At 50.7% G+C, this 27,135-nt stretch overlaps 2 long non-coding RNA genes across 4 annotated transcripts; both read left to right on the top strand.

Annotated features, from left to right (window-relative positions):
• Positions 1 to 277: 277 nt before the first annotated feature.
• Positions 278 to 13,283, top strand: LOC103662615. Of its 3 annotated transcripts, XR_005836965.1 has the most exons (7): positions 278 to 1,657; positions 2,160 to 2,277; positions 5,193 to 5,382; positions 6,274 to 6,440; positions 10,365 to 11,447; positions 11,802 to 11,876; positions 12,907 to 13,283. It is a non-coding gene; the product is annotated as an uncharacterized LOC103662615 (long non-coding RNA). The 3 variants fall into 3 exon arrangements; XR_005836964.1 differs by lacking the exons at positions 11,802 to 11,876; positions 12,907 to 13,283 and having other exon boundaries at positions 279 to 1,657; positions 10,365 to 11,771; XR_568497.2 differs by lacking the exons at positions 6,274 to 6,440; positions 11,802 to 11,876; positions 12,907 to 13,283 and having other exon boundaries at positions 279 to 1,657; positions 10,365 to 11,771.
• Positions 13,284 to 18,948: 5,665 nt separating this feature from the next.
• On the top strand, positions 18,949 to 19,927 carry LOC121104300. The gene is made up of 2 exons (XR_005836599.1): positions 18,949 to 19,070; positions 19,335 to 19,927. It is a non-coding gene; the product is annotated as an uncharacterized LOC121104300 (long non-coding RNA).
• Positions 19,928 to 27,135: the final 7,208 nt, after the last annotated feature.

Here is a 27,135-nt window from a genome sequence, read left to right as displayed (position 1 = left end):
TTCCCTTCCCAGCCCCGTCAGTCTCCCCGCCCCAGGTCCTGAGACTCTTCCCAGGTTGCTTCCCAAATCAGCGTGTTGAGTGTGCCTCTGCTTCCTGTTGCCAGTCACCGTGCAGACGCATGCGCCCTGGAGTGGGGGCCCAGTGTGCTCCGTGGCCAACGGATGGCGTTAATGAGGCGTTTCCATGTCTGGGTAGCGGAGCTTCCTTAGGGGCGCGGAAAGAAGCTCTTGTATAGACTCACTCACTCATCCCTTCATTCCTTCATCCCGAAGTGTTCACGGAGCGCCTACCATGCCCGGTCCTGCTCCGGGCCCTGGGATACAGCAGCAAACCATGCAGCTAAAATTCACGCCAGGCAGTTAACAAACGGCAGAGTGGTATAGCTCAGGTCACGAGACGTGTCCTGAAGGGAGGAAAGCAAGACCACGCTCACGGACGTCTAGTTCGGGCAGCAGCATCACGGAGGACCTTGGCCAGAGGGGAAGCGATAGCGTGAACCACCCCGAAGCCTGCACAGATCAGTCTGGGCCTAGGTCACAGCAGGTGCCAAGGCCCTGAGGCAGGGACATGTGTGTCTGGCAAGGCCCACGGCCCTGGATGAAGGGCAGCACGGCTGCAGAGAAGGCACTGTGGGGAGAGGGAACGGGGGCTTTGGAACCAGGCCCAGGCCACAGGACCCAGGAGACCTTAGAGAATAGTGGGGCTGTTGCTGCAAGTGGAAGGACAGGCTCTGCCGAGAGCACGGCTTGATGGGACTCATGTTCCACAGAGACCCCCCGGCCACCGTGTGCAGGACAGACGGCTGCGGCCAGGACCTCCTCCCTCCTGTCTGTGCATTCTTCTCACGGGAAGGGGGTTCGACATACCAGAAGCCTCATGGAAATAAACACGTCTGTCCGGGCAAATCTGGTCTTTGAAGCATTGGGACCAAACTGGCTTCTTGTCTTCCAAGGCACCAGGAGATCTATCCAGACGTGAGCTAGTCTAGACGGAACCTTCCCTTCGGTGGCTAACTGCGCTTCCGGGGTCCTCGTAGATGTTGGCCATCTGCTCCCCGTGATCACAAAGGGGCTGCTCTCGCAGGGAGCACGCTAGCCTTAGCAGCGCGAGCTCAGACCGCCGCACCAGGCCCACCGGCGACAAACCCGCCTCGAGTCCAGATGCTTGCTTTTCTGTTTTCTGCTCTTCCTAAAGGAAGACTCTGTTGATGAAGGAAGCCGTGTGCGGTCTCCCTCCGGTCTTAGCTCCTGAAGTTAAGTACCTGCTCCCCATTGGTCCGCAGCGCAATCCTTCCCGCTTTTATACAGTTTAGGGCTGGCTGTGCGTGCTGGACAGGAGCCGAACAAACTTCTTCCTGTTCAGGTCACGTACATGCTCGAAGCACTGCCCATTTGTGACGTCTGTGTTTTTGTAAAACGTTAGTGCAAAACGGCTCTGTTGGCTCCATTTGGGCTGTGGGTTGGGCTTCCATCTCACAGGCCAGTTCCCGAATATATGGCGCTCTGGTGTCCCTGGAAAGGTACCTGCCCCGTCTCCGCGTGGACTCTGCCAGCATTCCTGGCCCAGCATCTGCGACGCGGTCCCTCCCCGGCCCCGCGGTGATCTAACCGGGGGCGCCCTACACGCGGCTCTGCGGGAAACTCACGGAGCACTCAGGTCTGTAAAATATTGAGCGTCTGCTTCTCCTAGATTTTTATTGTAATACTTACTCTTTCAAAGAACACATTTTGGTTTTGAGTTTCTTTACGTCTGGTCTGTAAACCCCACGTAGGTTCTGACAGTTTCATCTGCCTCTTCAGCTCCTGCTACGTCGCCAGGAGCCCCGTACGCGGTGTTAGCCCTTCCCCGTCGTCACCTGTGGCTGCAACACGGAGCTCCGCGGCAGCCTCAGGGCTCCAGGGACCCCGCTCCACACCCTCTTGTGTCACTGCTGTGGCAACACTTGGCTCAGGGTCATTCGGCCCACTTGTGCTGCATTGCGAAAGACCGCACCTTGTTGCAATCGCTCCGGCAGGCCTAAAAATAATGCACATTTCACTTCCCTAATTTAGCTTATGAATAATGGTAAAGTGTACATTTTTAAAAAGGCCTAATTAAATTTAAAGCAATCGTAAAAGCAACAGATTATAACAATAATTACATACTCGTATTTTCTCAGATTTTTATATACTTTGGAGTACTGTTGGTGAAGTAACCTTGAAATACTAATGGTTGTGCTGTGGACATTGTACCTGTGATAGCCACAGAGCACCCTGCAGGGGACTCCACTGTGCAAGGTCAGTCACATCCTGATGGCCTGTACCTGCGCCGTGAGGGGTCCAACCAGCACAGGCTTGCATGGGGTGGGGGCGTTTGGACAGAACTGGCCGAGGAGTGTGGGGGAGGGGATGGTCTAGAAGTGTGGGGGAGGGGTGGCTGAGGAGTGTGGAGGAGGGGATGGTCTGTGAGTGTGGGGGAGGGGATGGTCGAGGAGTGTGGGGGAAGGGATGGTCTAGGAGTGTGGGGGAGGGGATGGTCAAGGAGTATAGGGACGGGTGGTACAGGGATATGGGGGAGGGTGGTGCAGGGGCGTGTGGAGGAGGAGCGGTCCATCCAATAGGGTGAGGGAGTGAGGGCAAGGTTGGTGAGTGTGTATGTGCGGTCAGAACTGGAACGGTGAATGATGACAAGTAATTTGGCAGAAGGGAAGGAGGGAGGGCCAAGGGCAGGGAGACGGCGGTGAGACCAGGATGTGCCGGATCAGCATGAGGAGGGGCAAGGTGGGTCAGGAGGTGCTGGGAATCCATCGTGGAGCACGCCATGTGCTGGCAGGGATGACTTTCAGGGTCCTGGAGGCGATAGTCCCCCGGCGTCATGGGAGCGCGGCCAGGGCCAAGAGGAAAGATGCCTAAGCCTCAGAGCTCCTGGAAGGGTGGTGTTGTTTACATGCGTGTGTATCTGCTCCCCCACCCTCCCCTTTCTCCCCTCTCCTTCTCCTCTTCCTCCCTCCCCTTCCTCCCTCCCCTTCCTCCCTCCCTCCTCCTTTTACCTTCCTCCCATCCCTCTCCCTCTTCCTTCCTTCCCCCTTCCCTTTTCTCCCCTCCCCTTCCTCACCTCTCCCCTCCCCTTCCCTTTGTCTCTCCCCTCCCTCCCCCCACCTCTTCACTCCCCTCCCCTCCTCTTTGTGTCTTTCCCCAAAGTTCAGCTGATGGTGTTTTCACATCAGGGCTCCTGGCAATGAATGAGTCACTATTAATAAGTATTATTATTAAATAATAACACAAACTAATTTGTAAATGTTAACAGTGGAGGGTAACAGAGAGATGGTGATTACTTACCAAAATACGTATATTTGAGAATTTGCTTACCTCACCTCTTTGAAATTGACCTTAGAATTCTGATACATGAGATTTCCGCCTGTCGGTTATTTGGAATACAATGAAATAGGCACTGTAGAAACTGCCATTTGAGTATTTATTGTCTCATTTCTATTTAATCAAAAATTCAGAAGTGTCGAGATGTGCGGGCCGTGTCTGAGAGCTCTGATAGACCGAGGGATAAACATTAATTATACATCAGGGGAGGTGATAAATGGGCCGTGACGCTGAGATGAAGCCCCACCACCCCGAAGAGGAGGCCAGCCTGGAAGGAGAGGGTGCTTGGAGGTGGAGAAGCTGAGAAAGTCTGCGGGCCGGCCGCGGGGCCTCAGCAAGGTGCACGCAGGGCGGGACAGGGTGGAGACCTGCTGTGCCAGCGGCATCTCGCACGACCACGGTCCACGCGGGGCCGGCAGACATGAGCACGCGGATGAGCAACAGGCAGGGGCGCATCTGTGGGCGCCCACTCGCCCCGCCAGTGACCGTCTATGCCGTTTCTCACGCCCGCCACCGAAATCCGACCTGCTGCGAGCTTATTAGGAACCCTCTGCTTAGCTCATGGAATGAGCTTTGCTGGCGCATGGAATGCTGAGCTGGTTATTACATATCGATGCCGCTGTCCAGTAGTTACAGCAAATGATGGGTCAAATGGGGGGCACGAGAGGAAGCAACAAGCACGGTTCCCAAGGGCCCAGCTGTCCTGGTGTCATCCCAGGGTCCAGCACCGTGCTGGCGCACGGCAGGAATGTAGTCGGAAGCCTGGGGAGTGAAGGAAAGCAGGCAGGCAGGCCAGCAGGCCAGCAGGCGACTCTTAGCAGTCAAATCGTGGGGAAGGGCGCTAAGAGGAAGGGAGCTGTAGAAAGGCCGCGGGAGGCATGGAGCCCAGCTCAGCCGGCCTCCCTCCAGTGGGGCCTTCCAGCAGGAGTTTGGGGCTGATCTGCTCCTAGAGTGACTGCATGCAACCCAGATCACCACACCGAGAACCATCCACCTCGGCCTCTGCTCAGGCAAAAACACGCCCATTTCCCTTGGACCTGAACCCCGATGCCAGACAGTGTCCTGTTTGTCCTGGCCGCGGCAGAGCCACACAGGTGCCGGAGCCCGCCCAGGACACGATTTTCCCAGGATGGGAGTCTCGGATTTCTTGTGTTCAGTGACAGCCCCATGCCCAGTGTTCAGGTAGCTCAGCCTGGGGCCCTGTCACCGTTCGTGCGTAAAGCCAGGAGACAGCGGTGTGGACGAGAAGCCTCAGAGACGGTTGTTGGCACAAATGACGTTCTTGTGATAGCTCTGCCTGGTTTCTAGACACGGGTCGGATGGAGGTCTGGGCCCAGCTCACGTGTTGCTCGGCAGGCACCGAGGTGCTCAGTGGGTACTGGGCCATTCCCGGCACAACCCACAGGGCCACGGATTCCTCAGGTGCCCTGGCAGGTGCGGGGATGCGAGGGTTTGAACAAAGACAGGAGCATGTAAGGGTGGTGGGCCCTCCCGAAGGGTAATGAAGGACTGCGGGCCATTGGTAAGAGTTGGCGGCTGTGCCTCGGAGCCCGCGGCCAGCCCCGGTCTCCAGCAGTGGCAGGGCAGACTCCGCTTCACTGACTGAGCCACCCCGGCGCCCCATAGCAGTGGCTTGTTCTCTGCTCATGACATGGTATTCCACTGCATAAATATACTCTATTTATTCAACCTGTTACTGGAGGACATCTGGAATGAAGGAAAACATTCCGTGTTCAGCTGTTAAAATACTGTTGCTGTGACTATTTTGGTAAACACGTGTGTCTATCCTCTGGGTACACACTTACTTTTTAAAAAGACCTTATTTATTTATTTGACAGAGAGAGAGCACAAGCAGAGGGAACAGCAGAGGGAGAGGGAGAAGCAGACTCCCCGCTGAGCAGGGAGCCCGACGCAGGTCTCCATCCCAGGACTCCGTTATCATGACCTGAGCCGAAGGCAGACGCTTCACCGACTGAGCCGCCCAGGCGGCCCTGGTCTACACGTACGAAGGAATCATTGGATTATAGAGTATGTGTACGCATAGTTTTTATAAATACTGCCGAGAGTTTTCCAAAGTGACTGTGCCCATCACACTCATAGAGCAGAGTGTCAGGCTTCTCTCTGTCCCACGTTTTCTCCAACACTTAGCGTGTGCATATATATATTTAAACTTCTAGGCATTTTGGTGAATGAGTAGTGGAACTTCACTGTGGTTTTAATTTCCCTGATGACTAATTATATTGTGCACCTTTCACATGCTTGTTTCCTTTTGTATATCTTTATTATGAAAAATACATCTAATATTTTTCTAATTTTTTGGTGGGGTCTTCTTATTGGCTGGATAAAGTTCTTTTTATGTTCTGGATATAAGTTCTGTCTTGGTTCTTACAAACATCCTCTCCCACGTTACAGCTGGACTTCATTCTCCTTTTTGTGTGTTTTGATTAATCGGCGTTATTCACCTTAATGAAGTAAAATTTGTAAATCTTTTCCTCTTAGCTATTCGTTTTTATGTCTTCTTTAAGAAATCCTCACTGAGATCAAGGTCATGAAAATATTTTATTTTTTCCCGGGAACTTATTTTTTACTGTTCACTTTGAGACTTGTGGCTTTTTGGAGTTGAATTTTGTGTATGGTGTGAGATAGGAGTCAAAGTTTATTTTTATTATGTTGAATATCAGTCAGGAACACCACCATCGGCTTAAATCACCGCTTTTCTCCACTGCATTGTGGTGATGTTTGTCATAAACCACGTGGATCCGTTTCTGGGCTTTTGATTCTGTTATTCTGGCTATTTGTCATCCTCGCTTCCTTTTTTGTTTATTTACACTTAAAAATAAATCCTTTTATCAGATAGTACGTGTCCTTCACTGGGACGGCTCAGCAATGCCATAGATACGTTGACATTTCTCTCCTCAGTCCTGGCGGGTTCAGCGGCTTCTGGACCAAATGAAGTGGTTTCAGTGATTCTGGGCTGATTTGCAGGCAGGAACTCAGAGGTCCTGAGACTAGCGATGAGTCCCATCTGCTCTATCCTTCAGCTGTTCAAGTCTTCCCACACGGGGTTCCGGGCACTGGGAGCAAAGGTATGTGATTCCCGTCAGGCCTTGGCCCCAAACAAATAATTGTTGTTTTGAGCCCCTGAGTTTTGGAGGAGTTTGTTGAGCCGCAATCGATAACTGGGTCACCCAATTTTAATCTTCTTCAAAATCATCTTGCCTATTCTTGATGTTTCACATTTTGTTATAAATTTTAGAATTGGCTTGTCAGTTTTTACCAGAAAGGTTGCTGGGATTTTGATGAGAATTGCCTGGACTCTGTAGATTTATTGAAAAGAATTGACATCTCCAGACCTTTAACTCTAGAGAACAAACTGATGGTTACCAGAAGGGAGGTGGGCAGGGGCGGGGGTTAAATAGGTGATGGGGATTAAGGAGCGCACCTGTCGTTGGACGAGGACCAGGTACACTATGGAATTGTTGAATCACCATATCGTATACCTGAAACTAATATAACGCTGTATGTTAACTAACTGGAAATAAAAACAAAACAAAACAAAACAAAAGGAATAGACATCTTAACAATATTGAGGCTTTCAGTCAATGAACGTGATCTGTCATTGTGTTTATTTAAAGTGTCTTTGATTTCTCCCAGAAATGATTGCAGTTTTCTGTATACAGGAATATGTAACAATATAACATGGGGATAATATAATAAAAATATAATATTGTCATTATTCTCAGATACACAGTGTTTAGGGATGCTATTCTATTTTATACAATATAGTTTTAACTTTTCATTTTCTAATCCTTCGTGGGTTGTATATAGTGTATATTCTTTGTAGCTGGAGAAGATGCCCTGTATGATTTCAATCTTTGACACTTAGTGAGAATTATTTTATTGCCCAGCATATGGTCTAGGTTGAAGCTGTCCCACTCGAGGGCAGCCACATTCTGTTGTGGCTGCTGCAATGTTCTATATGCGTCAACTCAGTAACTGTTCTTCAGTTTGTTCAACTATTCTATGTCATTACTGACTTTTGATCTGCTTGTTTCATCAGCAGAGAGAAGCAAGTTAAAACTTCAGCTATAATTGCGGATTAGTCTTTCTCTCCAGTCTTTTCTGTTACTTTTTGCCTTTATATTTTGAAGCTATTTTTTAGTTATGTGCAAATTTAGAGTTTGACCTTGTAGATTCACCAATTTTTCATTGTGAAATATTTTCTTTTACTGCTACTTACCCTAAAGTCTACTTTGTCTGATATTAGTATAACATCACCAGTTTTCTTTTAATTAGCCTTTTCTTTTGTTAGTCTCTGCTGTTATAGTTACGGTGTGCCTCATGTATTTAGTTTATAGTTATTTTTTAAATTTGATCTCACAGTTTTTGCATTTTATTTATTTTTTTTAAAGATTTTATTTATTTATTTGAGAGAAAGAGCAAGAGAGAGAGCATAAGCTGGGGGGGGAGGGGCAGAGAGAGAGGGAGAAGCAGACTCCCCACTGAGCAGGGAGCCCACTGTGGGGCCCCATTCCAGGACCCTGAGATCATGACCTGACCTGAAGGCAGCTGCTTAACTGACTGAGCCACCCAGGTGCCCCATCTTTGCATTTTAAGTAAAGGGTGTAGTCCATTTACATTTAATGTCATTGCTGCTATTTTAGGTTTAAATCTACCATCTTGCTATTGGAATTTTATTAATGCATTTTGTTCCTTATCTTTTTTTCCCTTATTACCTTCTTTTAAATTGATGCATCATTTTTATTATTCTATTTTTTGGATCAATTAACATTTTAGTAATTTATACTTTTTTATTTTCCTTCAGTTGTTTCCCTAGAGATTACAGCATGCATCCTTGACATATCATTATTAGATTCACCCATAAATTAGAAGATTTATCATTTTGTGGACAATGTGAGGACTTTGCAATGCTTTAATCCTACTTACCCCTCTCGACTTTGGTACTATTGTTATAAGGAAATTTAATTCAACACATATTCTTAAACCCTTTCTATTATTGTTTTAAACACCCAATGATCCTTTAGGTTTAATCTTAATTTTAGCACTTTCCAGTTTCTTCTGGCATTGCCATATTTCCACCTGGCATTATTCTCCTTCTCCCTGAACAACCTCCTACAGTTTATTTGAGGGTCTGCTGGTAATCAATTCTCTGTTTTTGTTTCTCTGAAAAGTTTTTAATATACCTTTTTAAGGGATGTTGACATAGATATAGAATTTTTGTTGGTAGTATTTTTTTTAAATCATTTTAAAGATGTTATTCCTCATCACATTCTGGTTTCAATAATGTCTGTGGAAAAGTACTCTCAGTGTTATTGCTTCTATGACAGTAACGTATCTTTTTTACTCTGGCTGTTTTTTTTTTCCCTTTTGTTTTTGTTTCTCTGCAGTTTTACTATGATGCATGGTGTATTCTTCCTTTTGTGTGTGTGTGTGTGTGTGTGTGTGTGTGTGTGTTTTCTCTGTTTAGGGTAATTTATCACTTTTGTAAAACTCTCAGTAGGTGCATTTTCAAATATTGCTCTTGCCCCAATATCCCTGTTATAGCTCCTTCTGGAAATTCAATTACATACATGGTAGACTTTTTCACCATGTCCTATATGACTTATTTTCTTTCCTTGTGTTTCCAACCACTTTTTTTCTATGCTTCAATCTGAAGTATTTTCCTGTGACCTCTCTTCTGATTTACTGATCTTCTCTTCTGCTATATCTAATTTGCTTTTAAATTAATCTATGAAATTGCTACTTCTGTTATTATATTATTATTTTTGTTGTTCTAATATTTCCAACTGAGTATTTTTATAGAATTCAACTTCTCTGATGAAATTAATTTTTCATCTGTTTTCTTGAACATCTTAATCATACATATTTAAATTCTGTGCTAAATAACTCAAATGCCTGGATTATCTGTAGCATTGTTCTCGTGGCCTATATTTTTCTCTTTTTTTTCTGTCGTTTGGCACTATTTCCTGGCATGCTTGTAATTTTTGACTGAATGTGAACTATTACATGTGAAGAATCGTAACCTCCTGAATGATGTTATTGTTTTCCAGAGACAAATTACTGTTCTTCTTCTTCTTTTTTTTTTTTTTCAGACAGATGAGTTTGGGAGGATCACCATTACCCACATAAGGTGTTCTATTTGCAGTTTGCCCATACTTCCGGGGGCTCAACTGAAGCCTGGTGGACCTGAACAATTTTTGTCATTCCAGTTCCATAAGGCTGTTGTAATCCCAGCTCAATCCTCTAACCTCACAGAAGCTGCTCTCTGACTTATCTTTCTTTCTTTCTTCCTTCCTTCCTCCCTCCCTCCCTTCCTCCCTCCCTCCCTCCCTCCCTCTCTCTCTCTTTTTCTTTCTTTCTTTCTTTCTTTCTTTCTTTCTTTCTTTCTTTCTTTCTTTCTTTCTTTCCCCCCCTTTCTTCCCTCTCTTCCTCCCCCCCTTCCTTCCTTCCTTTTCTCTGACTGGTTTCTTCAGGTCTCACCCCGAGTCATGCATCTTAGGCTTTGGGAAATGTCTCGAGGGAAATTGCAGAGTTCTAGGCTCACTTCTTTGTGATTCTTTTTTCCTCTGGATCTTGTGCTCACGCCGTGGCTGCTTTGGTAGCCCCAAACTCCAATTTAGTTTCTAAACTGCTGCAAGCTCCAGCCCACTCTTTCCTCTGTGTGTCCTGTGCTGCCAACCAGCAATCATACCCGAGAGGGAAGGGGTTTCACCGTGGGCTCACCTCTGTGCACTTCCCTTCCTTCCAGGACCTTGACTCCTGATGTCCTGGCTGCCTCGGTTGGTCTCTAGGAACTTCCAACAGCTGCTTGCATGCATGTGTTGGCCTCTGTAAATCAGGAGGATTAGACTGAAACCAGCTCTGTCACAGCCAGAAGTTGGCTTTTGAGTTCACATTTCCTGTGCTGGCTTGTGTTTTATTGGCTTAAGAAATTGCTAAAACTGATGTCAGTTTTCCATGAGGCTCATTTATCTTTCTGTCAACTCCAGAGCATATGATACTTGGCTGTCCAGGAGTGAAATGACGTCAAAGGAGGCTTTACAGCAGAGATCACCCAGAACACCAGGCCCCTGGGACTCACACCTTCGATATGTTTAGTTTAGTGGAGACTCTAATTGCATGTCTATATTTAGTACCTAAGGCTTCCCATCCATGATACTTCTTCCTCACTATTAAAAACTATTAGAATCTGCTATTTACCACCTTGCCAACTCCTCCCCAGGCAACACCAGGAAGATCACACTTCCTCTCTGGGCCTCAGTTTCCCCTTCTATAAGGTGAGCAGGGGGTTTAGAGTATCTGAGGTGTATTTTCTTGACCCACTGTCTCCTAGTTTTATTTGGCTTTAGCCATTGCAGTGGGATCTACTCAAAGGGCTTGTTGATTTGATGCAGGCACCGGACATGAGTGAGTAATCTTTTGAGGCTTACTGTTCTTGGCTAAAGGACAGAACATGTGTCCACCATGGTTTGGCATCCACCTTGACTAATATTGGCAATGTGATTACAATTTAATGTTTGCTTAATTAAAGCGTTTGCTCCATTTTTGTTGAGTACATGGTGGAGAGGATTTCCCCACCCCACTGTTGTCTACTAGCATTTGGATGTGCAATGCTAGCATATAGGTTTCTGGAGCCAGTCAAAAATAATTCTTTGCTCATGCTTAGGTTTTCTATAGTGGAACCAGTTGGTTTTGCTTCTACAGCTGACTGCTTACACCTTGTAGAATTATGAGTTTGGGTCATGTCTCCTCCTATTAAAGTCTGCCAATGGCTTCCCATATCTTAGAATAAAATCTCAGAGCCTTGGCATGGTCTTCTTGCTCTTCCTCATCTGCACAATCTCTTCATGATGCCCTAGCTCCCCAGACCTCTTCCAGATCCTCCACTTCAGGGACTTGGCCTGTACTGTCCCCCCTTCCTTGGGATGTGCCTTCCTTCCTTCCTTCAGCTCTTGGGCTCCATGTGACTCCTTAGAGGACTTCCCTGTTCCCTGATGGAAGGAGGGCACCTTGTCATTCTCTCTCACATCCTATTCTTTTCCTTTGTAGCTCCCATCATAATGTGACATTAGGTAAGCATTTGTGGGAATATTTGTCAATTCGTTTTTCAGTTTAAATATTGAATTGATACAAAAGAATAGTTAACATCTATGTGCAAGGAATAATTGTAATATGTTACATGCGTGTGAATCACCCCCAGATTAAGTTCTGGAGCCCCTCTATGTGCAGGTGCAGGGATCTTCCCACCCCCATCCTGGATGTGATTGTCACCCTGAGTTCAGTATAATCCCCTTTGTGTTTCATTTTGTTTTACTACATTATTTATATGCCCCTAGACAGCGTGTGTTTAGTTTTGTGCATTCTAAAACTTCATATAAATAAAACCACACTGAACATATGCTTTCTGACTATGCATAATGTCCTAGATATCCATCCACACTGGCGCATTTAGTTGGAATTAACGCTGGGAGATAACATTCTGACATTTGAGCTGATCACAGGTAACGTATCTTTTCTATTCTGGATGGACATTTACATTGTTCCGAATGTTTTGGTCTTGGAGGACAGCTGGTGGGTGCCTTCTTCCCCTCACATCTAGAGTGGCCATCTCTGATGCCAAAGCACTTTCAAAGGGTTGTCCTCAATCTTGGGCTTTCTGGCCAGCTCCATGGCATGTGGGGCAGGGCTGGTCTCCCCACCATCTTCTCTATGTAATGGATTCTCTTTAAATACTAACTGAGAGAACAGGGATAAGTGGATGACAAAACAATTCTGGTGGTCTCATCAAGCCCAGGCTTTCAATGAGTTTAAAATGCTGGTGACACACTTTCTACATCACTTGCCTAACCTTGTTCTGTGTTAGCCTGAGTGATGTCCCCATGTCCCCGACCCTCAACCTGGCTCAACTGTAGTCACCATTTTCACCACCTCCTGAATCTCACACCATGTCTTTCCAACATGGGAGTCATTCTTGGCCCTCTTTCTTACCACCCTCCCCAAACATTTCTGAACCAGACCTTGCAGATCACCCCAAGTATTCAACTTGGTTTATGTTCCCACCTCCTTCCTGCCACTACAGTGTGGTGTTGGCTGATTCAGTGCCTGGATGGTGTCTCTTTCATACACATGAACCCCAGAAGTGGTCAGGGTTTGTTTGGAGCAGGCAGGGGAGTGTGGATGGGAGAGGGTTGGACCCCCTCCACCCCTGTCCGCATGGCTGGTTTTTCCATTTTTCAGCCGTTTTGTGTCTCTGGGACTTACACACACTTCCCCCTGCCTGGCACTCCCACTAACCACACCCACCTTCCCTTTGCTGTCAGCTCAAACACCATCTCCTCTGGGGATGCCAGCCTGTCCTCAGCTGCTCTGAGCCCCCACAACTCCTGGCTTCCCTCTGCCTGGCTCTGTCTCCCACACTTGGTTTTGCATCCCAGTCATGGGCTGAATTATGTCTCCCCAAATCCATATGTTGGTGTCCTTATGCCCAATACCTCAGAATGTGACCTTATTTGGGGATAATTATTTGGCAAGGTAATCAAGTAAAAGCGAGGGCACTGGAGTGGGGTCCAATCCAACATGACTGGTGTCCTTATAAGAAGAGGAAATGAGGACACTGGGAGAAGATGGCCATCTACAAGCGAAGGAGAAGGGCCTGGAACAGATTCTCCTCGACATCTTCAGACGGAACCAACCCTGTCAGCACCCTGACCTCTGGCCTCCAGAACTGACAGAACTGTAAATTTCTGTTGTTAGAGCTGCTCAGTGTGTGGTACTTGTTACAGTAGCCACAGGGAACAGAAACAATCCCTTAGAAGGGGGTCCCGTCTCAGCATCCTTGTTTGCCCAGCACAGGTGGACTCATTAAACAATCTCTGTTGAATCAATGAGTAAAGTGTCTGAAGACAACACACAAGACCTTTGAGGTGTCTTCCATTCCAGTGCCTGGTGTGTTCAGACCCTCCTGGTGTGTGAAAATCCTCCTGGTGTTTACAGACCCCGGTGTATGCAGACCTTCCTGGAGGGAAGAAACCCTCCTGCTGGTGCCTCTGACTTTCCCCAGAACTTGGTACCTGGGAAGCTCCAAATGCACATTTCTTTCCACGGTATTCTGATAAATGACTTCTCAACACTGGTTGAATCTCCTGGGTGAACCACAACTACTTCTATTTGTCCTTGATAGTTTTCACAGCCCTTGGATATAAATTGTCTACCCATTTCTCATGACAAGCATTTGGAGTAATTATTATTATCATGTTCACTTTAATGATGGGGACACTGGGTCAGTTGAAAGAAGGAAGGACCTGTTGTCCAGCCATCCCAAGTTCAAGGTCCAAGGTCAAGGAAATGACCCCAGTGGGCTGTGGTTTCCATGGCAGAGTCTTCCCATTGAGGTAACAACTCAAATTACCATGAAGGAGATGCTCTGGGAGGCCCTGCTGTGATGGACAATGGGGGTCACTGTTGATATTTATAGAGAGGTGGACAGGATGCCAACCTCCCAGGCCCTGTTCTAAAAGCCCAGTGGCTGTGCCCAGGATGAGGTCTGGGCTCCTGTTTGAGCAGGCACACCCCAGCTCACTGTGTGATGATGTCTTTATCAGACAAACCCACCGTGACAGGTAGGTTCTATGCTTGCTGCCCCAGAAGCTCTTAAATTGAGAAAGACAGCACTGCAGGGGGCAACCCCTAGGAGAGGGGGCATGAGGGAAAACTGTGATTGGGTGGCCCTAGAGGGTCCCAAGTGGAGAGAGCTGGGACAAGCATTCTATGTGGAGGTAGGCGGGACACACAGTTTCGGGAGTGGATGAGTGATATTAAGTGGTTAGGCGTGGTCTGGGTGGGAGTCAGGAGATTGTGCCTTCACGGGTTCAGGAAGCTTCACTCAATTCTCGGCTAGTTCCCACCAATGCAGTGCAGCTCCAATGCCCCGAGGCTGGAGTTCACGGAGGCTGGCATTGCTGTAGCACTTTGCTTGGATGCTTGTCCACCTTGTGGACATCACCCTCTACAGTCCTTACCTGTACGTGTTGCTTTCCCCAAGAGGCAGACTAGACCCCTAAGCTTGGTTGTCTGAGGACCCAGTGGCCATCAATGAATGAAAACCTAAGATCCTACTCTGGCCTTTACCCTCCAGAGACTCCTCACGTGGCCTTCAGAAATCCACAGAGCACCTGTCCTGGTGGCAACCTTTCCTGCCTGGTGGGTGATGGTAGCATTTGTGCTCACTTTTACAAGGAGATGGCACATCCTGAGAATCCCAAGATGGCCATGCTGTTTGGAACTGCCCATGTTGGCAGTGGGCATTCGTGGCATGGAAAACTAACTCTCAGAATGGTGACATTTACCGAAATGTCTGAAAATCCTTTGATCATGCATGCGAGCTGGCAGGTGGCTATGCTGTCTGTTGGGTTTCTGGGAGTGCTGATGGTGGGGAACCACCTGGTCAGGCAGCTCGGGGCTGGTCTTCTTGTCTCGTCTCCACGTCGTGCAGGCAAGTCTTGAAACCACATTATGAAAAGAGAAGTATGTCTGTGCCACAGTGTTCAGCTGAGCGAACTGATACAGGCAATAAAGGACAGACACGACTCGTCTTGGTTCTGGGTTGATGTTCAGTACTCCACCAGGAACTGTGAAGCCTTCCTGGGAACATCTCCTGCGGGGTCTGGAGTCTCTTCTCAGGTCTTGCCTGTCTGCCCGCCCCTCTGTGTCCACTGGCTGTCCTGCCCAGCGTTATGTAGGAATGGTCTCCTTATGTATTGAATTAGGAACACAAATTTCTTTTTTTTTTTAAAGATTTTATTTATTTATTTGACAGAGAGAGAGACAGCCAGTGAGAGAGAAACACAAGCAGGGGGAGCAGGAGAGGAAGAAGCAGGCTCCCAGGGGAGGAGCCTGATGTGGGGCTCGATCCCAGAACACTGGGATCACGCCGTGAGCCGAAGGCCGATGCTTAACGACTAAACCACCCAGGCGCCCCAGGAGCACAAATTTCTTATTTCCACCTCAGGGTCTTTGCATTAACTCAGCCCTCCATCCGGGATGCTCTTATTTCCTCTTTGCGTGCCCTGTTCCCATCGTCATTCAGATCAGGCTGCACTTTCTCCAGTGGTTTTATCTGGCTCCTTCCTATAATAGCTGGGAAGCACTGCAGTATTTTCATTATCTGATTTTGCTGTTTATTCATAGATCTCTTTTCAGCTTCTCTTTCTCTCTTATAGGTATCTATCTATCTATTATCTATCTATCTATCTATCTATCTATCTATCTATCTATCATCTATGTATCTATCATCTGTCTACCAACTATGTACGTACATGTGTATGTATCCAATCATCCATCATCTATTTGTATATCCATCTATTATCTATCTGTCCATCTATCTACCATCTATCTGGTATGTATGTGTGTGACATCCATTTATCATCTATCTTTCTACCTATATGCCTATCTATCCATCTGGCTTGCTATCACCCAATTTACCATCCTTTCCAAGGATCTTGCTCACTTTATCCATACTATGTCCCTAGCATTTGCAATCCCTTCTGCAACACCATGGGCACTGAATGCCCATCTGATGGATAAATCAATGAATGGCAGGTAAGTCTGTCTTTCCTCTTCTAGTTGCTCAGAGTTCAGATTTTAGGTGAGGGTGTTGGTCAGCTGCAACTCCACAGATCCATTTAGCTCGGTTCTTAATCATGAAGACCTTATGGTGTGTCCTGCTTCCAGCACCCTCAGGACAAGGATGGCCCCAGTGGCTGCTGAGCGGGGCCTCTCTTCATTGACAGGTGGTGGCTCTGTCCTGCTCTGAGAGGTCATTGACAGGTGTTTGTGTGGTGAGGGGCACTGGAGGCGGAGGGAGGAGAGGAGACTCGCCTCGTGCGGAAGTCGTTGGTGGAAGTCACGTAGTGTCTGCACATCATTATTACACGTGTCCGGTGGTCAGGACAGCTCAGATATTTGTGTCCTATGCTCAGCAGAGGGGACTGGAGAGGGAACAGTTTCTGGAGACTGCCCTGGCGTCCCACATCCTGCAGGCTGCAACCCGGTGACACATTTGATTGACTGGTTGATTGATTAATTAATTAACCCACCCAAGCCCTAATGAGTTCTTCTATCCAAGATACATCATGGGGATGGGAAGTACAGTGGTGGACAAACTAGAGAGAATTAATTTTGCAGTTTAACAGCAAATTATTTTACTAAGTAAAAGTAAGAAAAAAAGTAACTTGGAGCAAGATTTAAAAAGAACGATCCCGCAGCAGGAAGTGAGTCTCTCTCTCATAGCCAATGCCTTGGAGGTGGTGGTGTGGCTCCAAATTCCTGCTCTACCTCCTACTGGCCACGTGACTCTGGCCACTCAGCTAACCTGGTTCCCTTTTCTCATCCATGAAATGGGTACATGTCTGCCATCGCAGCATCATTCTTGGCCATAGTAATATACATAAAACCTACGCACATCGCTTGGTACGAGAGAAGAGCGAGTGTTAGAATTATTGAGTTGCTCCTCTTGTTTAACTTCCGAGTTTACCTCCCAGATTGTGAGGAAACTCTGCCACTAGCCCAGAACATTCTGTCTGAAACGCTGGGAACACTCCAGAGCGTGAGCGTCCTGGGCAAGGCCAGCATGGCACCAGGGCTCCCATGAGCTGGCCAAACACCAGCCGTCTGCCTCAAGGGTGCCCGGCTCTCCCCGGCACCTGAGCTGTCTCCACCTGCAAGTCAGAGCAGACGTAGTGCCCCCCCTCCCCTGACAGCTGCCCTCACGCGGACACGCCTCCGTGGGCCATCCTGACCAGGGTTCACCAACACAACTTGGCAGTTTCTCTTATTTTTCTCCTCAAAGTTGTCTTCTTAAAAAAGGGCTTTACCCTTTTCCTCTCATGAATGCACATGTTAGCATGTTAAAAGAATAAGAGAGCTGTTTTGGGGGCAGAGTTGCACGGCCGGCTCAGTCGATGGGGCCTGTGGCTCTTGATCTTGGGGTTGTGGCTTCGAGCCCCACGTTGGATATAGAGATTGCTTAAAAATTAAATATTAAAAAAAAAATAACAGAGCACTTTTTTAAAAACCAGTTCCTCAGAGGGCTTTTCCACGCCGAATCATGTTTCATCTTTTCCTTGGCCCACCGTGAGGGCCGGTTGGCGTAAGACGGCCAAGGGAGTGAAGTCCCCGGCCGCCCACACGGAGCCTGGGGAGGAGAGAAGAGAGTTCCTCGGGCAGCTCAGGAAGCGGGTGTTCCGGAGAGGCCAGCAGAGAGGAGGCACCTGGGAAACCAAACAGTCTGTTCCCCCAGGACCAGGGAGAAGTTAGACCCTATGGGTCCAAGACACCCGGCCTCAGGAAGCAGGTCACCAGCAACGCTGGCGCTTGGAACTTTGCTGAGAAAAGGTGTCCACAAGCAGAGCAAGACTCCAACAATTCAGTTGAGCAGAAGTTACGCTGTTTTATACAGCACTTACTTGATTTTCCTTTGGCAATGCATATTTTTAAAACTTTGTATATTTTTCTGCTGCCTCGACATCCCCACACACGTGCGATGGGCTCCCCGCCCAAGTGGCGGGGTGCCCCAGTGTGGTGAGGCTGCCCTGCCACAAGTTCCCCTTCTTGCCCCCCGCCCATCAACTGTGGCCTAGTGACATTCCCGCGCACCGAGGAGACCTCACGCCGCTTCCTGCGTACTGCACCCTGACCCCGAGAAGGCGCTGGCCGCCCACGACCTCGGGTTCTCCAGGGTCCCCAGCACCTGCTGAGCCTGCTCTCTGGGCCCTCCTCCCATGTGGTCCCCTGCCTCCCGTCTCCATGTGGTCCCTGCCTCCCGTCTCCGGGACCTTTGATGTCAGGCTTCCCCAAGAGTCATTTCTAATTTAAACCAGCAGAGTGGACACTGTAGGCTGCAGCTGAGACCCACGGCAAATCCGGTCACTTGACTAATCTCAGTCACAGCCCCTCAGAACGGCGACTCGCCTTCTGTTTCAGATGAGGGAACGGTGGGCCGACGCAGGCAGTTTCGTGGCATCAGCAGACGTTTAATATACCAGAGCTTGTGCTCACAGTATTATTTTAAATAACTTTCTGTTCCGTGAAAGGCTGGCTTTGCGGGCTCATCGAGTGACCCTAAGAGGCCCTCCACCATCAGCACCTGCTCTGGAGACATGCCCGTGACCCACGAGCAGCAGCTCTGAGCTCCTGCCGGGCCTGCGTTTGCCCGGCAAACACGAATGTGACGCCTACTGCGTGGGAACTGGAAATACCTCGGGGCTTACTCTGGGGTGCGCCTGGAGAATTACCGACTGGCACTGTTAGAACGCCTATCATCCCGGCTCCTGGTTGATGCTTTATCCGTTGAAGACTTCATTCTGCTTTTTAACAGAAAAGCACTTCCCACCAAATGTAGACTTTGATTTGTAAGAAGCCATTCTAACTGACAGCTCCTCCATCTTCCCGAGGAGGGGAGGGGTGCAGGAGCATAGAAGCACTTTGTCCTCAGGGCACGTGGTTGCGGGCACTGTAACCTGGTCTGCTGCGTCCCGGCAGTGACGTAAGCCTGGAAAAAGGAACTGGCATTCGTGGTGTGCATATTCATGGTAAGAAAGCCACTGAATTTCCCAAGAAGCCAACCTGTGTAGTGACCACCACCCTGGGGGAGCTGGCGTCCACCTGCAGGGCCCACCAGGGAGAGAACCCCTGTGCAGGTCATTCCGGGCTGGAGCCGGGAGGGGTGGGTGCCAGCCGCGGCGGCGGGCGTGGGGGGCGGGCAGGCTCTGGCTCGCGGTGGGACTCACTGCCCGTGGCAGCAGTGCCTCTGAAAGGTGGCATTCCACCATGGGACTCAAGCAAAGTGTGGAGGACCGTTTCTACCTGAATTTTGGCAGGAACCAGTGTGCGGACAGCGGGGATCTGGTGAAGACATTTGTGACATTAATTTTGGGTTTCAAACGCTTGTTTTGTCAACGTAGTGAATATCCACTAACGATGCCTGGAGCTGGGGAGCAGAGGTGAATGAGAGCTGTCCGTGGACACCGGGGAGGCGGGACACTACCGGGAAGCCATCACCATGTCCCTGTGAAGGCAGGAAGACTTAGCTAAGGTGGCCCTGACGTTCCGGAGGAACTGTGACTGGTTTGAGGAAGCCGCCCAGCCCTGGTGTCCTCGGGGTGTCTTCCCAGGGTGCCCTCTGCCCCTCCCCCCTGCTCACTGGAGGAGACGGGTCCCTACTCCACCCACCTGTGAACCTCTCTGCCCTGGGAAGCTCTCACTGACCAGCCCACCCAGCCCCACGCCCACCCCTGGAATCCCAGATGGAAAGAGCGGAGCCCTGGGGCAGCCCTGGAGCACGTCAGCCTGCGCTTCTGTGTCCCCGAGGTCCGACGAACCCCCACATAGAATGTGCTTGGTGAGCGTAATGCACACGGCAGCTGAAAACCTCAGAAAGATGGGGCCCATTGTTAGGAGTGATTGAGCCTCCTATTGTCTCATCCGCTCCCAAACGCACGGACAGATCCATTTGGAACTTGTTTCTCTTTGTTGTTGTTTAATAAAGCAGCAATCATATACCGTGTGAGATAATGGAATGGTTGAATGCAGACTTGAATTATATTATTTTATGGAGTCTTAATTAGATTTGTAATGCAGAGCTCCCAAGTACCAAATGTTTGCTTAGATTTAATGAGACCTGTTATGGAGACTTAGAGAATTGTAATTCTCCTATTAGCTCGACAATGCCATGCGCTGCAAAGGGGACCATCAATCAAGCCGCAGAGCTGCTCCTGACACAGCGGAGGACCTGGTCCTCATTTTCCACGCCGTTGCCCCTTGGTTTTCTTGGCGTGACCCCTGGAGAAGAGCCTCTCATCTTAAAGTTTCTTTATTAAACTTTCAACAGTTTGCCATCCTGCCTGAGCCGCGACTGTGGTGGCAGTCCCTGCTGGGTCACGTGGGAGGCTCTCGGCCCAAAGGCCATGTCTTCAGTGCACGCCATGTCCCACCTTCCACGGGTCACGCGCTGCCACAGGGTCAGGACACTTGTGGGTCAAAACCAGCGGGGAGGTGCGTTCTGTAAATGGCTTATACCAAGAATATCTAAGGACTAGGTTTGTGAATAATTCGTTAAAAACGGAGCCCGAGCAGTCATCCCTCCAGGAACACCAGCCCAAGTCTCCTGAATCCCCATCCAGCGTTCAGAGTAGTGGGAATAGGGGGAAGCTGGTGCCCCAGGGAAGCGTTTCAACATGAAACGGCGAGACAGTCGGGGACCCAGGACACTAGGGAGGCAGTAAAGACGGTGGCAGCGCCCCTGATACCCCACGCCCAACCCCCCGCCCCAGGTCAAGGGGCTCTTGTGTGGCACCTCACGCATGTCAGCGGGAGCACGTCCTTCTCCCACCTGTGAGGCCTCCAACCTCGGCTACACAGCTCCCGCCTCACCGTCCCCATGGTGAACTTCTGGCTGCGGCTCCGCTCAGCGACAGCACTGCCTGAGCTGGGCACGGGGCGTGTCCTAGCCAGGCGCCCCAGAAGGAGAGCCCAGGTGAGGAACGGTGAGTGTGGCTTTTCTAGGAAGCGCGGGGACACGGGCAGGGGCTTGAGAAGGGGCAGCAACCCTTGAGGGGAGATTAGAGAGCACAGAGGGCAACAGGACCCAGTCCCGGGGCGGAGTCCTGGGAAACAGAAGTGCACCAGCCAGGAGCTGAGGGGCTGGGGCATTTACACCCCACACCTGTCGTCTGGGCCACGTGAAGATGCTTCATCAAGCCCCGAACTGGACAAAGCCGGTGAGGCAAAGATGCGGGAGCTTGTCACCAGGAGCCAGGTTTGCAGGACACGGGGGATCTAGGAGAATATGGGAGACACCACCTGCTGACTTTGGGGCCCCTCACCCCTCCTGTGGGGGCCATAGGGCCACCAGATAAAATACAGGATGTCCAGTTAGGTGTTAGCTTCAGTGTTTAGTAAATATGTCCTATGCACCTTTTCTTGATCCAGAATTAACCTTAACTGAGGGTCCTGTACTGTTATTTTGCTTGATCTTTCCCTCCGTCCTACCCTCTTTCCTTCNNNCTCCGTTCTTTCCTTCCATGATTCCCTCAGGGAATGACAAAAGGCCCTGAGTGCTGATAACTAAGAAAATCTGACACTTGGAGCCAAGCAGCACCCAGAACTCCCCAGCAGCAGCCAGAACCCCCCACAAGCACCCAGTAGCACCTGGAACCCCGGGAGCACCTAGACTTCTCCAAATAGCACCCAGTACCCCACAGCAGCACCCACCCCTCCAGCAGCACCTAGAACCCCCCAGCTGCACCTAAACTTCTCCAAACAGCACCTAGAATCCTCGATAGCACCCAGCACCTCTCGGCAGCACCAACACCCCCCAGCCACACCCAGCACCCCTAGCTGCACCCAGAAGCCCCCACAAGCACCCAGAACCCCCAGCAGCACCCAGAACCCTCTCAGCAGCACCCAGTGCTCCCTAAAAGTACCCAGCACCCCTCTCAGCAGCACCCAGCACCTCTCAGCAGCACCCAGAACCCCCCACAAGCACCCATGCCCCCCAACAGCACCCAGTACCCCTAGCAGCACTAAGAACCCCACAGCAGCACCCGGCACCCCTCTCAGCAGCAACCAGTGTTCCCTAAAAGTACCCAGCACCCCTCTCCGCAGCACCCAGCACCTCTCCACAGCACCCAGCACCCCCCAGCAGCACTGAGCCCATGTCTCCTAAAGGAGTTACTCAGTTTTCCAGTGGGTGGAATAGAGGCTCCCTACTTTGTCAGCCAGCAAACAGATGGGTGTAGCTGGCAGAGAGCCTGGCCCGCGGCCGGTGCTCAAACGTTCCCACGCCGCTCTTGGAACTTCCCAGTTTCTTTCCTTTGTCCTGAGTGTAATCTCAGAGCACCTCTAAAGTGGAAGTGAAGAATCAGACATGACAACCTCCTTCTGGGCCAGGGTCTGTCCTAAAATGGCCTCAAACTGTTGCATTCCTATAAAACAGTCTTGGAATATGCTTTGTCTTAGTTTTAATGGACGAACCTGTAGTGAGGGCTGTGGTGTTGTTTACCGGACACAGAAAGACAATGAAAACCAGGAGCTCAGATCAAAAGGACTTTCTAACATTTTCTTTGTCCCCTCGTGAATCATCCTCCCAGCACTTTGGGGGCCCACTCCTGCCTCGGAGGCCCTCAGGTTCCCCGCTCCTGGGGCTCCCTTACCCTCCACCCTATCCACACTGTTTCCGAGGCCTGTCTTCTCTTTCGCTTCAGTCCCAGAGGGCAGACGTTGTAAAGACCCTCCCAGCTTTGGCGAAGGTGGGCCTCACCTCTGCACGCCTTCTGCCCCCCAGGTGCAGGGGAGGGTCTGCAGCACCAGGGCTGGGACGCCCCTGGTCCCCTAACCCTCTCTCCCAGGGCCTCCCTTGCCTGTGAGTTCAGTGGAAAGACGTTGGCAATCTTCAAATGCACTTTCCTGAAGATGTGGGTCAAGGGAAGATAAGCCCATGGAAAGGACACCTACTGGTCATGTTGGTGGAGAGATTTCTCCTCTGAGAGAGCCAGCGGCTGGGAGATGGACCCGGGATGTGGGAAAAGCCCTATGCCCCATACGCGATTCCCCCCCTCTGAGATTGAGCCCCACATCCTTAAATGCAGGTGACCTTGGTGCCTATCCCAGAGGCTATGGGGATGCGTGGATGAATGTGCAAGGCTGAGCACAGGTCCCTGGCAGGAGGTCAGCCAGCGCCCCCTTAACTTTGTCTGGTCTTCACGCCAATCTGCCTCACTGCTCCTGGGGCCTGGGCACCCCCGTTAACCTTCTGGACTGCCTGTGCCGGTGGCAGGCTGGGCAGCCTGATGCGGAGATCCCCGCCCACTGACACCTGTGGCTCTGTAATTCTGGGTACGCTGACGGCAGCCCTCTTTTCCTCACCCAGGGGCCTTCCTGGAAACCAGTCAGCCCCTGAAGCCCCATGCTTCTGGGGTCTGGGATGGGAGCTTCTCTTTGGGGAATCCCACCAGGCCAGAGAGATACCCTCTGGTTGCTCTGCAACAGGACCCTGGATCCACTTCTCTGGTCCTTCTCTTTGTCAGGTACAGAAACTCCCATGCCTGCACCAAGATCTCAGCCCACATATGAAGCCAAGAGGAAGGAGAGGTCTGGAGCATGGTCCCCACTCAAGCCCCACCTGGCTCAGTTCCCACTTGGGTTGGAGCCTCAGTGTGTGTGAAGGGTCCTCACCCCATCTTCCAGTTTACAGCGTGCCTGCCAGTGAGGTGTCTGCAATTGCCACTGAGAGTCCTGAGCGACGCAGAGCTCCTGGGGATCCGTTGCTGGACCCCACTGCCCTTTCTAATAGACGTGATGTAAGGCCCACCTCACTTTGCTGGGGGGATGAGCCGTCAGCATGACCCCCACTTGTGCTGCATGGAAATGATATAATGCATAGTACGTAATTATCTTAGCTATACTTTGACTTCTGAGCTACCAACACTTTACAAATTCAGCAGGAGGGGACCTGTGGTTGTCTGCCTCCCAAAGGGTCCCTGGGTACCCGACCCCAACTCAGTCTCCTCCCCAGTCTCCTCTCAGTGTGCCAGAGTGTGTCTGAGTGACTGGGAGTGATGGCATGTCACTTCCAAGGTTAGATGTTAAGGCCCCGAGGCTTCCATTCAGATGTTCTCTCTCGCCTCCTTGAGCCGTTGCTCTGGGGAAGCCAACAGGACCAGGCAGTGCCCCCTCCTGTGGACAACCATGAGCGTGAGCTTGGAAGCGGAAGCTTCAGGCCCATCTGAGCCTTCAGATGAGACCTTGGCTCCAGCTGTCAGCCTGATCGAAAGCCATGAGAGACCCTGACCCCGAACCACCCAGCTGGGCTGCTCCAAGGTTTCTAACCCTCAGAAACTCTGTGAGATAATAAATATTTGCTGTCTCGAGCTGTTTGGTTTTTAAGAAATGTGTTAGGATCCGGCTGGTAACTGCTACCCGGCCCCGGCAATGATGGAATGCAGCCAGAGCGCCCTGCGTCAGAGTCAGTCTACTAGAGGGCCAAGGACCACAGGGCGCGTCATACAGCCTGTCTCTTCCGGCAGCGTCTCCCCACCCCAGCTACATCCCCTAAGCTTTGTTTTCCTATCTGCACCGTGAGTACAAAAGCGCTGCCCCCTCCGTGGGCTTGGGAAAGAATGATCTGAGTTGGGGCTTAGACCATTGCCTGGGCAACAGGAGAGACCCACTCGGGATCTGCCCAGTGACCCGCCTCCTACTGTATTTCTGCGGTCTGCAGGGGAGGGGGTGGCTCCAACAGACGCCGTTTTTAGGGGCCGGGAATGAAGCCTGAGACCCCTCGGGGTAACCTGGGTGCTCAGGGAGAGGCAGACAGGTGCATAGCCATGGTAAGGGTCGAGGGTGACCAAGGTCGATAACACTTGCCCTCCTGGCTCTGCTTCCACGGCTCGCTCTGAAGCAGATGGATGCCCTCCTTCTTCACAGCTGGTGCCAGCAAGTCCAAGTGAATGAGGACAACGAGTGGCAGAAGAATACGGCTCTGTCCTCTCTGGGATCCCAGGGGTCCCACGCCCTCCTTCCAGAACACTAGCCGGAGGAGCTACAGGCAGCCAGATGAAGCAATGACATGTTTTAAGCAGTGGAAGTAACCGGGTTGCCTGTAAATGTTAGAGACGAGCTTATATAAAAAGTCGGTGCAAGAACTATAATCAAATGATTACAAGGTATAACAAGAAGACAAAAGAAGTAGAGCCAGAAATTAAGGACATTAAACAAAGAAGCCAACAGCTAACCAGTGACTGCAAATGGTATGGTTCAGAGCCTGTGTCTCAACAGTGTCGGCCTTGGGAAAAAATTGCTGGATGTCTGGTGGGAAAGGCTGTTGCTAGAATGTGCTTAACCCAAAGGAAACAGAAATGTTCTCCCCACAGAGAGAGGGTGGGAAAGTTAAATGAGGAGCTGTTTGTCTGCCTGGATTGCTGGCCAAGCCACTCCGAATGACCCGAAATACAAGCAGGAAGTGTTGGCAGGTCATGCTGCCTCTCCGTGCCTGGCGGGACACACCGCATGAGGCACCGGGGATGGGAGGTGTGGGCGCCCTCGCCCGGCTGTCTCATCAACACAGAGGAGGCCCCCAGCCCACGTTGGAACCGTGGTTCCACGCCCAGTTCCCCACCCCCAAACCCACTCAGGAAAAGACCCTCCACCTGGCGCAGGTGCAAAGAATCCAGCATGCAGACGGAGAAGGCGCCCCAGCTGCGGCCCGAGCCCTAAGCACCGCACTGTGCGACAGCCGAGTCGCTGCCCGTCTAGGCCTTGGCTGCCGTGTCTGCAGACGGGGGACTGGCTGCATCAGCTTGGTTCCCACTCCTCTGCGGCCCAGAGCCTGAGAGTGCCGCCCGCTGCGGCCTCTCCTGCGAGCAGAGCACTCTAAGCCCCACCCCGATGGGATGAAGGTGACTTCAGCCCTGAGTGTGCTCTGAAGAAAACATATTTCTCTCCCTCAAATTGCAGATCTAATTACATACCATGAAACATCGTCCTCGGGGCAGTCACCTGAAATGCTGTAATTTGTTATTTTAAAATGCCTTATGCATGAGGTCCGTTGACTTTCACTGTGGTCTCCCTCCCTCTCAGCAGCTGTGGGTTAGGGAAAGTGAAAGTGCAGACGAGAGGCATAAGGCTGGTGACAGGGGGTGACCTGGTCCTGGGAGCAGAGCCCCTAGGGCACTCAGTGCCAGGCTGCAGACTGGCGACAGCGCCACACCCCCGTTGACAGCTCCCACTTCAGAAGGTAAAGGGGCTCAGACCCATTCCAGGCAGTGGAGAGTTGGGGCACGTGCCCCTTCAGCCACGCAGGCCCCTCCTGCCCCGCTGCTCTGCTCCGGGCCTTGCGCCCAGCTCCGGCACTCCCTGCGGGCTTCAGGAGACCCTGTGCCCTGTAGAAGCAGACCCTGGGATGCACAGGGTGCGTGAGTGCAGCAGGGTGCAGGGGTGAGTGGAGAACGCGCTGTCTGGAGAAGCCAGCAATTGGAGGGGCAGGGAGGAGGGGCTAGGCGGTGTTCAGGTGGAGGCCCAGCCTGTGTAGATCCCGCAGGGAGCTCTGCAGTGTGACTTACCACCGAGCCCTCAGGGTCCAGACTCTATAACCCCGCCCCGGACAGTCCTTGGCCCACCGCTGTGTAGGCTCCCGACAGGCTGTGCCTGGAGGCCGGCTGCAGCTCCCACCCGAAGCGAAGTGCACAGAAGCCCAGGTGCACGCCCCACGCCAGCAGATGGGGGATGGGGCATCTTGGTGGCAAACCCTGAGCACCTGCCCCCCTGGATTTCACTCCGGGCTGCTGACTGTTTTGTCCACATGGTCCCTCTTCCTCCCACAGGCCCTTCATTTACCTCACAAACATTTATAACCCAACACTCCCAGAGACCCTCAATGGTAATTAGAAGCAGCTTTTCTTTCGAGCTGGTTAGGAACCCCAAAACTGCAGATGGGGGAAAGACTAGAGAGTCATAGAAAATGTTCCAAAAGGCAAATAATCACACGATTTTTGTTTTCCATCCACAAATACGGCTTCCCATGGCCGTATTCCTAGCACAGTGCCCGCAAATAGGCCTCCAGCTCTCTCTTCTTTGCCAGTTTTGCAAAAGCATTCCTCCAACTGATGTCAGACATGACTGTGGAGCGTGGTGCGTATTTCAGGAACTCAGGGTGACGGTGGCAGGGACACTGTCTGAGAGCCAACCACGAACCAGAGGAAGCAGGAG

This window comes from Ursus maritimus, unplaced genomic scaffold (assembly GCF_017311325.1).
Source record: "Ursus maritimus isolate PB19 unplaced genomic scaffold, ASM1731132v1 scaffold_1, whole genome shotgun sequence".
NCBI classification, from domain to species: domain Eukaryota; kingdom Metazoa; phylum Chordata; class Mammalia; order Carnivora; family Ursidae; genus Ursus; species Ursus maritimus.
This window is presented reverse-complemented; position numbering and strand designations above follow the sequence as displayed.